Source organism: Pithys albifrons, chromosome 8, assembly GCF_047495875.1.
Source record: "Pithys albifrons albifrons isolate INPA30051 chromosome 8, PitAlb_v1, whole genome shotgun sequence".
Classification (NCBI taxonomy): Eukaryota; Metazoa; Chordata; class Aves; order Passeriformes; family Thamnophilidae; genus Pithys; species Pithys albifrons.
The window spans coordinates 33183896-33196735 of NC_092465.1; the positions used below are offsets into that span (position 1 = coordinate 33183896).

The following is a 12840-nucleotide window of genomic DNA, read 5'->3' on the forward strand; positions in this document are numbered from 1 at the left end:
TGCAGCTCTAAACCTGGGGGTGTTTTCAGTTGTGGTGGGACTCTGACCACAGCCTTGCTGGGGCTGGGAGGAAGGAGAAGGGGTTTGTCCATGGTATCTCTTTAAGCAGTCCCACCAAGAACACAACAAAGAATTTGTAAGCTTTGCAAGGTTTGTTAGATTATAAATGAGAATTATGGACTTTCTAAAACCAAATATTCTGAATGAGACAATAGATATAAAAGATAGGAATTAATAGATTAATTTGTATGCACATTGTCTCATGATCCCCAGGTCATTTCATGGCAGTCTCTCTCCTTCAGGCTCCCTCTTGGTCCAATGACTTATCCCTGGCTGCCTGGATTCAACACCTACAAAATGTACCCTGAAAGACTAGAAAAAAAATCACCCTTTGTGTCCCAGCAGAAACCTGCCTCTGTGGCTGCTCCCCACTCTTATAAGCCTCCTGCTTGCTGAGCTCTACTGCAGACTGTTAACAGTTTCCTCACTGAGAGAGCTCAGTTGTTCCCAAGATTGTGCAGATTCCTGCCAGAGCTGCGGTAGCTGGGACAGGACTAACAGGGGCTGCCCTAACCTCTCCCACTCCCTACTTATATTGTCCTAAGAAAACATTTTGTGGTAACAGTAATTAAAGAGGTGATCTTATGTCACTGTTGAGACACAAAGGAATTTATAGTTCTAGCATCCCAACAGAACCTCTGTTTCAATTGCCTGAGAAAACATTACAAAGTGAATCATTTGTCATGCTTGTTACTTAGTGCAAAGAGAATGAAGACTGGAATGTAGACAGTATAAAAACTGATCTGATTGTAATCAGAGATTTGATCTGAGAGTGCATGCTGCTCTTGGGGTGTGTACTCTCTTTGGCCACCATACTAGTTATCCAGCTGTCTTCCTGCCTTGTTTTGCTTTAGCTCTACAGTGCATTCAATTAGCTTTTTCCCATAAAAAGTCCAAACTGCAGCGTGATATAATCTTCAAAAACATCATAAAAAGTTTTTTTTGTGCCCTTCTCCTCTGTTCACTTATTTCTGTATCTGCAGAACAATCAAATGCAAGATTTTTTTTTAAGGGACCTGTGTTATTTCCCAAAGATAATTAAAGGATGAATGAAGAAGGGGGGATAATTGGTGCATGACACAGGGAAAGACACAGAATCAGATCGCAGAACTGTGAAGAGATCAGAACATGGGCTATGCTCAGGTGCTGTAGTGATTGCACAGTGCCAATTAACTAGAGTTCGTTCATCCAGTCATTTAATTCCAGAATCTGCCTCAGTTGCTTTGGAGGAAACACTCAGGGTGCTGTGAAATTTCTCCCATGCTGCTGGAGCAATTTTACAGAAGTTTCGTGGCTTTCCCCACATCATCTGACATGCAGTAACTTGGTATATGCGCCTAATTCATGCGGGTGATAAAACTTCTTTGAGAAATAATTTGATTTTTTTAATTTATTTTTTTGCCTCACATTCTTACTGGTACACCTTCCTTTCTCCTTTTTATTTTCTATCCCCTACTTTTCTTTTATTTCCAGTTTGTTTGAACCAGCATCTCTCCCTGCATCTCAAATTCATTTTACTATTTCAAAGGTCATAGATTTTGATTTACATTTTTAAAAAGTCTGCGTCTTTCTAGGTCACAGACTATTCTGAGTTGGAAGGGACCCACAAGGATCATCGAGTCCAGCTCTTAAGTCAATGGCCCACATAGGGGATTGAACCCATGACGCTTGGCATTATTAGAACTGAGTTTTAACCAACTGAGTTAATCTCAGGTCCAACCTTTCAAACATATTGAAGTGGACATAACGGTTATGTTTCGTAGCTGGTTGTTTTCAGTAGTATCTCTACAGAAAGAATCAGCTCCAAGTGAAGTGGAATATGCGTTTACAGCTGCTGGGTGTTCACACACGATAATACTTTATTTTACTTTATAATGCACAATGAATCCGTGTAGGGTTGCAGTGGCTGTTTATCCCTCGGGACGCCGCGAGAGGGCGCGCGCGGCGCGGGGAGCGCGGCCGGTCAGTCCCTCCGTGCTAAAACCTGGAATTAGGTTTGCTTTCTTTGTGTGTTTTTAAACCTTCCTTGGCTCGAGTGCAGGTGGTTTCGCACATTTAGATCCCTTTCAACTGCTGGCGCTCCCGACAGCCTGTGCTGGTGTAATTTACGCGCCTTGCAGCCAGAGGAGGGGGAGATGAGGTAGTGCCGGGAGCCGTTGCATCTCTAAGTGCAAATAACGCCAGGTGAGCTGCCTCCAGCACCTGTACAGTAGGACCAAGTGAGTTTCAATGATAACTAAATATGTAGAATATGAGACTTTGTAAATAAATAAAAAAAACCCTCACACAATTCCATAGCGCTTGACATGCCAAGTCAAACATGGCCCATGTAATACATCTCTAGCTAATTCAGATGCCTGTCTAGAACAGGTGTGCCTGGCTGGAATATATGGATTATTTTTTATACTACAGTGTGTAATGTACCATGTTGTAATCTATAACCTGGACCCAGCTGGCCTAAGTAATGCTCTCAGGCTCACTTCTGATGAAATTCCACTACCTGAGGTGACAGCAGTTCTTTCAGATAAGTTAATTTACATCACTCTTCAGAATCAGAGCTAATCCCCAGTTTATATCTGTTTACATTGCCTAGAGGTTTAGAGTGACAGTTCTTAGTTCTTCACTGACTATAAAACTCAAACATTTTCTTGTTGATGTAAGATCCTAGAAACAGCAACACTCCCATGTGCCAATTGCTCATTCATGATGACCATGTTTTGGTAACCTTGGACTATGATCTCACAATTCATATTGTCCAGTGGCCATATGCATTGAAAGTGTTCTTGCTCCTCTTTTCCCTCTTCCAGTTTTTCTTGACCCTGGATTAAGGATGGTTTTGTTTGGGTTTTGTTTGCTTGCCTGTTTGTTTTGTGGGGGTTTCCCCCCTAGTTTTCAGTTTCATGCTTTTTTTTTCTTTATGAGGAAATGATTTTAAATCTTCAGATAAATTTCCTCATCCAGTTCACAGCATGTTCCACAAATGATTCTGCTGGCAAAAAGAGTGAACAAGTGCCAGGTAGTGAGAAGCAAGCAGAATACTTTGTCTTGTTTTATGAGCAAATTAAAGGGCTTGATTTTGATAGGCCCTTATGATAATGTGACCTTTGGGAGGTCTTTATTGTGTTCCATAAGGAGTACTGGTGTTTCAGGTGCTCATATTTTTTGAGTTTAATGCTCCATGAACTCCCCATGTGTTCAACATAGTATTATTATGTCCACACAGCAACTGCCCATTGATTTGGAGGACACTGATTCTGTCTATAGCACATGTATTTATTGCAAAGAACAAGTAAATGCACTCAAAGAAACATTTTTAGGTCCCCATATGAAATTCTCAGCAGCTAGTAGAAGAATTGCCATTAATTTTGTTTTGTCTTCCATTATGGCAGTTTTCAAATCAGGCAGCTGATACTTGGCTCTCAAATCACCTGCAGTTTTTTTTTTTTAAATGGGGCCTGGAGACCTGTGCCACAATAGTAATGTTCCTGTTGCCTTTCTTCTACCTTAGCTATTCAAGGACTTATTTATTTAAATATTTTTTTTCCTTGCCTGCAAAACAAAGGGGCACTTTAAATTATGTACTCGCTTGAACTTGGAAACTTTGATTCTGACCTTTGCCGCAGTTTTACATTGAGGAATAAAACTATTTCTCTGTAGAGCTTGTCAGCACTTACAGTATGGGATGTAATGGAGCCCCTGCAGTTGCTGGCAAAGGAGGATCATGTCAGTCATAGTGAAGAGGAATGTAGCTCTTGTTTATTGTCTTTCAATAAATGTCCAAACGAATTTATTTCTCTGGGTCTAGTTGGAGGAGGACGAATCTCACTGGCTCGATACGTGAAAGGACAGGTCCAGCGGTCTACTCTTTTCAACAAAGCAGCGAGCGAGTGTTTTGCGAGTGTTTTGCGAGTGGTTTCAGAGCACCAGCTTTCATTCGGGGTGCGGAGCTGCAGCCGCCCTGGGGCAAGGTGCGGGCAGAGCCGCCGCGGCGCTGTCAGGGAGCAGATGGCACGGGTCGGGCATCTCCCCGCTCCTGGACACGAATGCCAGAGGAGCCTGGCTTCCCCGGCACATGCCATTCGAAAAAGAAAAGTAACTTAACGCCGGCCGCAGGCGGGGTCGGGTGATGTAACAGGAAGCTCTGATGTTTCGCTGCTGCCGCCGCTCCGCTCTGCCAGCGGACACGCTCCCGGCGCTCCCGCGGCAGCGCTGCTCGCCGCTCCTGCGCTCCTCCGCCGCGGGCACTGGATTATACCCAGCGGCAGCACCAGCCTCCCGGCGCTCTCATTTGGCCGGCGAGGGAGTGAACGAGACATCTCACTGCTTTATCTGAAAGCATTCTCGTAAAACCTCAGAGTGGTGAGTACTGATCGAAATAGTTTCATTGTTTTACCCAGGAACAACAGTTTTGTGCCATCTGAATGCATTGATAGTTACGCGTGTGTGCAATGCTTTTACATTAACCTCGGCATGTGATACGGGATCTGCAGGGAGAGAAGGGTATGAGGAAAACCCTCGTTTATTTTTGTGAGCTAAGCATTGAGCTGATTTTATAACTGGTGTTGTTGTAGCTATCCTTCATAGGATATACAGGTAGAAAAGGAGATAAAATGCCCTAGTCAGCACTTGGACGATTCTGTCTCAAACCTCTAATATTAGCTAACCAAATTTCTGCCTTTGCATCTGGAGAGAATTAGAGACTCATTGGCTTGAAAAGGGTCCTTAAGACCAACTCAGTACAGCTGCAGCTCTTTCAAGAGAGGCTGAGGTGAGAAAGTGGTGTAGGTTTTCTTACTGATTATTTCCTTAATCTTATTGTGCCAGAAGAAGGTCATAATTCAGTTGTTTCATAATTAGGTTTTGTGTTGTAGTTACACAACTAAAAAAGGTAAAGCTTCTGTTTTGTTTGCACTTGCTGTTTGCTTGAGGAAAACTTAGGTTGGGTTTGAAGGCTGTACGCGTGCCAGGGTGTTATTGAGGTTTTTAACCGCAAACACTAAGCTGATTTATTGGCAGGTAATTGTCAGCTAGTTCCTTTTCTTGAGAAACTATTTAACAGTGGTAAGTGTGCGATTCTGTGCTTTCAAGTAACAGCTGATAGGCAGTAAAAAGTCTTGCCACTTCTTCAGCTTTCCAAAACAGATGAGATAGCCTCTGGTTTTACAAATACAGTTGCAATACTGAGATTGCTAATTCTAGTAATTTGCTCATGTGTGTAAGCAATGTATCTGTAGAATCAGAAAATACATCTTGTTAGGCTATAAATCACACTTGGTTTTGATCTACAGTGAATCATTTAGTTATCTATACAGTTTATAAGGGTCAAGAATGAAATAATAATTAAAAAAGAAAAAGAACAAATGCCAGATACCTTGGGGATGGACTTTGCTGCTCTTACAATTGCGCCAATGCAGAGTCTTTCCAGTCCTACTGTGCCTACTGGGGATCTTGTCATTCATTTGCAGTACTAATGCATATAACACTTTCAACCTGTTCAGATCAGTGATGTGCTTTGAATCTGAGGTCCTTTCAGTGGGTTGAAAGGAGATGCTCTAGATCTAGACAAGTATGAGTACGATCAGATCTGAATCTGCGTGTCTTCTTTCAAAGTGCACATGCTGTGGTACTATCTGCAATTCTCAATTAAAAATAATGATCCATATTTTCATAGTATTTTCTTCTGTGGTCTGTTCAAACTCTCAAACTGCTGCATATAGGAGCAATTCCAAAGCCTTTATCCAACTTTGAAAATCTTCCGCACAAAAGGCACTTGGTGATACTAAGTCTAAGAAGATGGTATTTCAGATAAAAGGTGTTCATGTTGTATAAATGATTAGTGCAGTAGGAACAACAGTCTTCAGAAGTATTTCAGCTAAATGATTTAGATTGTTATTTTTCATTCTTCCCAAGTAACTAGTGTAGGCTGTGGTGCCCACATAGGAAGTGCCAGGTGTACGCGTGTTTGCAGGTTTGACAGTGATGTAGAACAGTGTGGCTGCACTTTTTACAGGGCAAAACTAAGTACCTGAACATACAGCATTAACTGCAAGTTCAAGAATTGCATGATGAGTGTCCTGTCAACGTCAAGCATTACTGTACCCTAAATTTCTGATCAGTTGGTTTCTTTCTCTGTGTTAACAAATGTAGTGTTTGTCCCTTTGAGTAGACTTTTCTTAACACAACACTACTGTTGAAATCATGAGCCTCTGAGAGCCAGTGAGAATTTTTCCACTGACTGTCAAAGGGCAAGACATTCTGAAATGTGGGTATTTTTCTGTTGAAGGAATTATACATGTGTCACCCATCCAGGCACTTGTGTTCTGCAGTCAGTTGGCAGCTGCTTTTTGGTAACTCCTATAATTTTGGAGTGTTCTAGTTGAAAAGCACAGATCTGCATGTCTCATTCTGGATGAATAATGTAATACCTGGCTCAGTGAAGGGACCTACTCTGGGAGTGCAGGATTGCTCTGTGGGCTGTCTGGGTACTGCAGTTCAGATTTTAGACTAGGATAAAATTAAGAACAAAACCGAGGGAAGAAAGCACATTAATAAATTTCCTTTGCCACCAGTAGAATTACTAACTAGGTTCTCTATTCTGTACATTCGAGGTAATCAGCTGCTTCCAATAGTATTCCAGCACATAGAATTGGGTCCACAAGGCTCCACAAAGTCATGCAGCTGAAAGATTCAAACTGGACCACAGTTGTTTGGAAGAAACTATTGCTACTGATATGTTTTTAATAAAATTGTGTATACAGTGTATGCAGTGATACTTGAAAAGTGTATGTCTAGTCAATTCTGTGACAAATGCTGAACATAAGCTATTTATTAAAGAAGTTTAAGGAATTTCTCCAATGAGAAGTCCAAGTCTACAGTTAGGAAAACAAAGCGGATTTCTCCTTAAGAAGTTGTTCCCATCTGTTGCCAATGTGGTTATGGTGTTCTTGATTTGCTACCAAAATTCCTTCTAAGCTTCTGGTCAGCTGTCACTCCTGTGGAGCACACACACAATATTGGCGGTACCTCAGTGTCATGGTCACCTCTGTGCTGAAAGCTTGTGTAGCTCTGCCATTGAGTTTCATGTGCAGCACTTTCCTCAGTTAAGCTTTACACTTACTGAAAAGAGTCTCTTAGTTGCTTGTGTAGCTGTTCTGTTGCTGGGAAGTATTTTAAGTGTTTGGTGCAGCAAATGGTCCACACTCTGGAATTAGCTATATCCTTGATACTGCTGTGTCGAGCAGGAATCAATACTCCTATTACCAAAACTGTTGTGAGTTGACAAACAAATAACTTTTAGCTAGTAAAAGTAAGTGTGTTTATATATGTGCTTTTGTGTATTAGACCTATAAATATATATATATTATTTCTATGTACAATATTTGCAGGTTTGTATCATGCTGACATCTATTATTGCTAGTGTACAGAGAACATGTATGTTCCTAAAGAGACTTTCAAAGTAAATTAATCCTAAACCTCGTACTTTGTTTAGAAAACCATGAATATTAAGTGTTAATATTTTCAACTGAATACATTTGAATGTTGTTTCCTTTTAGTATTTAAAAAAAAATGGAGAAGGCTTTCTATTGGTGTGCACAACCCATTATTTTTATTTTTTTGTACTCATGGCAATTCTGATGTTTTGCTTGTGCAAAGAGACTCAGAAAATAGCCTATTTCTTGTCTGTTATATTAATGGAGACTTCTACAGTTATTGTGGTACAGTTGAAGATCTTATGAGGTTTAGTTCCATTAGAGCATTTCTTCTTAGCAATACTTTTTGTTCTATTTTAGAATCTGGGCAAAACTGAAAGGCTTAACTTACACATTTTCAAAGTTTTGTTTTCGCAGTCCTCTCTCATGCCTTAGTCTTCCAAGTTTGTTTATACTGTTTACATTTTCCCAGCAAAGTCATCCTTTGCCCTGGTTCTGTGCAAACACTTTCAATCATTTCTACAGTATACTGTGTCCAAAAGTGATTTCTTTTGAGTTGCTTTTCTTCAGAAAGATGCATTTAAAGTGCACTTAACTGACTGTAATGCATCAAAAAAAGACTTCCAAGAGAATGAAGAAACATCTAGAGAGAAGAAACATTCTCTCTTCAAGACAGAACAGATTCTCAGCTTGGGTAAATTTGCATGCGTCTCTGAAGCCGTCACCTTTTCTTTTTCTTCCCCCAATTACTTCAGAAGAGCTTGTACATGTACAGCTTTTTCTCTAGATAAGATCCCTCTTCTGAAAATAGCCTAGATGCCACTCAAGACTTTTCTGACAATTTTGGCCATTAATAAGCTAGCTGACCGTCAAGATACCAATTGAATTTTAGAAGATCAAACAGTGTTGTATTTCTCGGCTTATGAATGGGTCACACAGGCTTTATTTAAAAGGTATCCCCAAAAAAAATCAGTGATGGTTTTGGTTTAATGAAGCCCATACCATTGCCAGTAATACCATGGACAAGGAGTCAAACACGTCAATTAGTGATTTTTTTATCTTTATTTTTTATTACTATGTCCAAAGCACTTACCTCATATACTGTGATATACCATCAGTTGTGTTTAGGCTGAATATCTTTTTTGTTCCTAAAAACTGCACCATCTTTTCCACATATTCTTTGATAATTCCCAGCTTGAAAACTGTGTTACCTTGTTACATTTGTGGACATAAAGTCACTTCTTGAATTACCATTTAGTTTTCCCCCTCACTTTTTTTCTTCATCATTTCAGTGGTACAATCTTGCAAGTTAATTTTAATCAATTTTATATTGTTTTAATACTGATAATTCTGCTAGAGTTTCATTAAATTGAAATTTAAAAAAAATGTACTGAGAACATATTTGTTATACCAAAACTTGTGGGTTTTTAGGTTTTAAAAGTATTTTTTTCATATTAGTATTATCAGAAATTAATATAATTTGTCACCAAATGGTGTGTCTTTCCTAAATAGAAATATAAAAATATACTCTTCAGAAATCAGTAAAAGCTTTAGTTGATATACTTCTTCCTGTGTGGTTGCATCTATGTGTTTATTTACTGCCCTAAATGAAGGAAAAATATTATACTGTACAACCTTTTATTAAAATTGAACACTTTTGCAATTATTATCCTGATATATTCTGTATAATAGAAATATCTACTCTTTAGTTTCAGTTAGTGAAATCCAGCAGGTGTCACTCTGGGGATTAAATAAGGAATGTTATATAAAGAGAAAAACTTTTCTTGGGAGGATTTTGAATTATTTATTCTAGTACATTTCTCTGGGATTTTTTTTTCTTTTTGAGCATGCATACCCCTTTAACTCTGAAGTTTATTTTCTTTAGTTATATGCTCTAATGGGTGTATCCTTCTTTCTGTGTATCCCTTTGAACATGAAAAATGACAGAATCATTGGTACTGGATTTTGCGATCAGAAGTTTTACTCACAAGTAAATATAGGGTGCTGTGAATCAGTTGAATATTGCCTTTATGATATTAAAAACTGTTTTTGTCATCTTCTTCAGGGACCAAAATTATTCCTTTAGTCACTGGGCATTCTATTGCACAAGCAGCATGTTTCCAGATGTGATGAAGTTGAGGAGATTCTCTGTAGTAGGTTGCTGCAACTGATTTATTGCAACAATCTACCCATTGATGCTGTTTGACTTAGCTAAAATTGACATGTTAGGTGGCTAATCATCCAAAGGTTCCAAAGTCTGGAGAACAGAAACCTTTCCATGTTGCACCAAGTTTCTAGTAGAAATCAGTGATGCCTTTTTGGTGGGGACAAAAATAGTGTCTTGTTTATTACTCGGTGTTTCATTAGGGAATGGTATAATTATGTGTTTCTTATATTGGGGTGGATTTTTACATGAGTGTGTAACTCCATATTCTGAGAGTTCCCCATTGTGTTGAGTAGAAACATGGTTGTTAAAAATGTATGAGTTTCTAGAGGAGATTCTTGTGTATTTTCCACACCGTGTTAATGCCACATCAAACTGAAACAAACACCTCAGCAGGCAGCTTTGGGAGACAACCCAGAAATAAAAGTTCCTCTTCAAATAGAAAGAAGCTGGGGTTGGTAAATACTTGCATACATATATATATATTTTATATATGCATGCATGTGTATATATTTTTAAATGTATATTTATTTTATATATTTATTTAAAGAATAATCTCATTCTAGAACTTGTAACCTCAGTCTGCTTTAAACAATCCAGTTTCCTTTCTCGCACTTCTTTCTCCTGTTTAAGCCCCCATCCTGTTCCGTTTTTTGATTCTATTCAACTTCCTTTCCTGTGATGACTCTGAATGAGTCACTTTGCCAGGCATTAAGAATGTGGCTTGACAATATTTCCAAAAAGCTTATCCTATACTGGCTCATGCAGATGAAATTAACCTCTGCCTTATCCTTCCTCTCAAAGAAATGTCTGTCTTCACACGTCCAGATTCTTGGAAGGGGAAAGTAGGGGTGGGAACCCTTTCTATAAATGACTATATATTGAACTTCACAATCACCTTCCTTGAAGAGGAACAGCAGCTGTGTGTACTCTAACAAAGTAGGTAACCTGTACGAAGCTGATTTAGTATGTAGGAGAGGAAAAGTTAGTTTAAACAAGTTCAGGAAAGCTGAATTAAGGCTCTTTCCTGAGTGCTTATGCAAGTACTCTCTGCATGGCCACCATTCTTCATTCTTTATCCTTTATTAAATGTGCTGTTTATTGCATCATAATGCATTGAAGGCCACCAAGACTGTGCTGTTTCTGTGTGCAGCGAGCGGCACTTGGAGAAAAGCCCTCAGACACTAAACTGAATGGTAGCCTTTGGTGTGGTTATGGGGGTGCCAGCTTAGTGTGCAGCTTGGGGGGAGGGTTTGGTTTTCCTTTGTTTTGGTTTGGATTTTTTCTCTCAGTTTTGGAAGAAATGGAAAAATAGGGATTTTTGGTTTTTAATGCTTCTAATCTGTTAATTGTGTATTTGCACCAGGAAATGAAAGCCTTTCTGCTGAAAACAAACAGGGAAAATTATAGTCCTACAAAAGAATAACTTTAGAAACCAATGTAAATGAGAGTAAGAATTCCCATCAAATTAAACGGTGCTATTGCAGTGGCCTCCTTGCCTTAACAGAGCTGCGGAATCTCTTCCTCCATCAATTTTCACTGAGAGAGATCTGAAAGATTTTATCACTTCTATAATTTTCTGAGTGTTATGTCATAAGTGTAGTTAATATCGTCACAAATTACACACCAGCGAACAAAGTGGAAATAGGAATTTTTTTTATATCTGTTTGCTGTCACAATGTAGGTTTTGTCAAAACAAGAGTAGTGGTTGTGATTGGAACCTTAAACAGTTCTGTCTGGAGTACATCCATTTTATAAATTTAAAATTTGGTTTCTTTTCTCATTCTGGAAGTTCATAGTTTCTGACTAAAGGAGGTGATTTGATCAGTCTTCAACTCTTGACATTATCATCATTGAACTGATTGTGGAAGTCACAGCATGGTCTCACAGGAGCCTGTTGTACCCCCAGTCCTACATGCTGAATGCACTGTATCAGCATTTTGAGACTACTTAGGAAAATAGGTAGGAAAATATCATTCAGATATTTTTAACCTCTTAGCATGATCCACTGGGATAGCTGCTGGGCTTTGGTTTTCCACCCTACACACACACACACACCTACATCCCCACCCCACCCACCCCCACCCCCTGCCTGATTTCAGAGGAGCTTGTAAAAGTAGAACTTTTTCTCTAGATAAGATCTCTCTTCTGAAAACTGCACACACAATCCAGGGGAAGAAGTCAGCCAGTGTGGTTCATCTGGACACTTTTTATTTAGAGCCACAGAGATAAAATAGTCTGCTGACATGCTAAGCTTTTCCTAGAGTCACATTACAGACCAGTGAAGGACATGGCAGTAATTCAGGGTTTGCTGGAAGGATGGCAAAATACTTGTGCTGGCTCTGTGGGGGCACTGGGGCACCAGAGCATGGCAGTGTATCCTGCCATCTCTTAAGGTGTGCAGCCAGGGTGAAGTCAGCACCAAAAGAGTCCAGGTTCAAAGCAGACTTCAGGGACCAACAGCTTTCTAAGTCACATTAGGCAAGTGAAGAAAAGTTAATGCAGAAATACATCTTGTCCAACGAGGACAGACTGGCACGATAAACCTGGGATAACTCAGCTTCCTCAGGGAATGCACATTAGCCAAACCAAAGACATGTTCAAAAATAGAACTATACCATAAAGGAAAGTGGAAATTCTTAACCCAGAGGTTTGGTTTGATCTATTTAATTTTTGCAATTTGTTTACCCTTATGTTTCATAGAGTTCTGAGCTTTCATATTTTTAAACATTTACAGCTTTTAAACAGGACAGTTGTCCAACTTTTCCTTCCTTGAGCATTAATTAACAATAAAAAAAATGAAGCTTGGTAGCAAGGAAGACAAAGTGTTGGAAGGAATGACAAAAGCATAAAGGAAAAAATCTGAATCTTAAAGTATTGTTTGCATAGGAAAGTACTGTGAACAAACCAGTAAATAGAACAATGTTGCCTTTAGCATGATTTGTTGCAGAGGCAAAGCTGAATCAGGTGTTCTGTGGTCAGTCAAACTTTGATAGAGAGATTCCTTTAAATGGTGAGAAATCTGTGTTTGCAGTTATGTGCATGACATGAATTCACAGTACAGTTAGTAAATTCTTTGTCTACTCAGTATTTCAATTTGGCAACAAAAACAGGTGCTGGGTTTCAGTACATGATCTAGTTAAGGATGCTGGTAACCGTGGTGATGAGTTAACTCATCTTTTCCCA

General features: G+C 39.3%; 1 protein-coding gene across 2 annotated transcripts in view; it reads left to right on the forward strand.

Moving 5' to 3' along the window:
• The first annotated feature begins 4192 nt into the window (after window positions 1-4192).
• CALCRL (calcitonin receptor like receptor) overlaps window positions 4193-12840 on the forward strand; it is a 66253-nt gene continuing 57605 nt past the window's right edge. For both annotated transcript variants that reach the window (XM_071562257.1, XM_071562258.1), the window contains exon 1: window positions 4193-4419. The gene's annotated coding sequence lies outside the window, so the exon portion shown is untranslated. The remainder of the gene's footprint in view (window positions 4420-12840) is intronic.